At 53.4% G+C, this 2,500-nt stretch overlaps 1 protein-coding gene across 1 annotated transcript in view; it reads right to left on the bottom strand.

The window, feature by feature from the left end:
• Positions 1-2,500, bottom strand: part of gpc3 (glypican 3) — a gene marked incomplete at both ends in the record, with an annotated part of 80,527 nt that overhangs the window by 21,338 nt on the left and 56,689 nt on the right. The gene's annotated exons all lie outside the window — the stretch shown is intronic.

The raw sequence follows: 2,500 nt of genomic DNA on the forward strand, positions 1-2,500 counted from the left end.
TCCTCCCAGGGATGAATGCCATTGTTTCCGTGCGGGACCTAACAATAATAAATAAAGAAGTCTCTCCCTGAGTCTCTGAGATAATGGAGCCACGCCATTCTTTTCAGGTGCAATAAAAATGCAAATGCCTGTTAATGTTTAGCTTGTGGTTTAATGATTTGTGGTGGTGTAATTTCCCCAGGGGATTCGGGCCGTGGCTTAATTCTGCCTTGTAATGTTAACAGCTAATTGTGCCTAGTTCCCCCTAAGTGAATACACTGGCGAGACTGCCGCTGCATACTGATGGGAACTGACGGAGCAGAGCTGGACATCTTTATCAGGGAGCCAGGGAGGATATACACACACACACACCGAACACACACACACACACACATGCACACACCGAACACACACCGAACACACATACACACACACACACACACACACACACACCGAACACACACACACTCCGAACACACACACTCCGAACACACACACACTCACGCGCACACACACACACACACACACACACACACACATATATACACACACACACACACACACACGAACATACACACACATATGCACGCACGCGCATGCACACGCACACACACAGACACACACACACACACACACACACACACACACATACACACAACGAACATACACACACACACACATGCACACACACGCACACACACACACACACACACACACACACACAACGAACATATACACACACACATGCACACACACACACACACACACACACACACACTTCGACAAGCACTTATGCATAGACACAAAAAACAATTTCACATGATCACTTATTCCCTTGAACCTAATGTACAGATTCAAACATTAACATGACGTGGTTAATGTGCTCCTCTGTGAATCAGTTGATAGAGCATGGTGCTTACAAAGATTAGTTTGTGGGTTCGATTCCCACTGGGACCATATATATACTGAAAAATGTACGCACTCACTGCTTTGGCTAAAAGCATCAGCTAAAATTGAATATATTATTATTATATATAATGTACACACGCTACAGGGGGAGGCTGGCCGAGATAGAAATCAGAGGACGGGCTCATTGTAATGCATGGCATGGAAACGTGTTGGACACCGTTCCTCATTCCGTTCCATGCATCACAATGAGCCCGTCCTCCGATTTCTACCTCCGCCAGCCTCCCCTGATGCACTCCTGCATTAAGTCCACCGCACACAACACACACTTCTCCAACCACACACCCAGATACACAATCCTCCCATGCCAGCTTGATGTCAGCATGGTTACATACTGAATAATCTGTAGAATGCCATCCGTGTTCATCAATACAGGCTCTTTACACAAGGACATGGCTAATCCTCCGAGTAGGCCACCGTCACACAGCCCCTGCTAGCCGCAGATGGCGACAGCGCTCCGGTGCCAGGCGTTAGCTAACACCCCAGCATCCCTGACCACCCGCTCACCACCCAGACCTCCCCCGCTGGTTGCTCCAGGGAAATCATAACACATACGCACGCAGGCACACACACACACGCAGACACACACAGAGAGAGACACACACAGAGACACACAGAGACACACACACACACAGAGACACAGAGACACAGAGACACACACACACGCACAGAGACACACACACACAGGGACACACAGGGACACACACATACAGAGACACGCACACACGCGCACACACACACACGCACACACACAGTCTGCTCAGCCAATCTCGCTCACCATCTCCTCCCATGTAATTCTCCCCATGCCTGCCTACCTTGCCCGCCTGCCTGTCTGTCTGCCTGTCTGTCTGCCTGCCTGCCTGCCCGCCTGTCTGTCTGCCTCCCGGCCTGTCTCTGCCTGCCTGCCTGCCTGCCTGCCTGTCTGCCTTCCTGCCTGCCTACCTGCCTGCCTGCCTGTCTGCATTCCTGCCTGCCTGCCTGCCTGCCTGTCTCTGTCTACCTGCCTGCCTGTCTCTGCTTACCTGCCTGCCTGTCTCTGCCTACCTGCCTGTCTGTCTCTGCCTACCTGCCTGTCTGTCTCTGCCTACCTGCCTGTCTGTCTCTGCCTGCCTACCTGTCTCTGCCTGCCTTGCCCGCCTACCCACCTGCCTGCCTTCCTGCCTGCCTGTCTGCCTTCCTGCCTGTCTGCCTTCCTGCCTCCCTGCCTGCCTCCCTGCTTTTCTGCCTGTCTGCCTTCCTGCCTGTCTGCCTTCCTGCCTTCCTGCCTAACCCTAACCCTAACTCTAACCCTGCCTGCCTGCCTGCCTTCCTGCCTGCCTGTCTGCCTTCCTGCCTGCCTGCCTTCCTGCCTTCCTTCCTGCCTGCCTTCCTGCCTTCCTTCCTGCCTGTCTGCCTTCCTTCCTGCCTGCCTTCCTGCCTTCCTGCCTTCCTGCCTGCCTGTCTGCCTTCCTTCCTTCCTGCCTGCCTGCCTGCCTTCCTGCCTTCCTTCCTGCCTGCCTGCCTTCCTGCCTGTCTGCCTTCCTGCCTGCCTGCCTTCCTTCCTGCCTGCCTTCCT

This window comes from Nansenia antarctica (assembly GCF_963989245.1).
Source record: "Nansenia antarctica genome assembly, chromosome: 3".
Lineage (NCBI taxonomy): Eukaryota > Metazoa > Chordata > Actinopteri > Argentiniformes > Microstomatidae > Nansenia > Nansenia antarctica.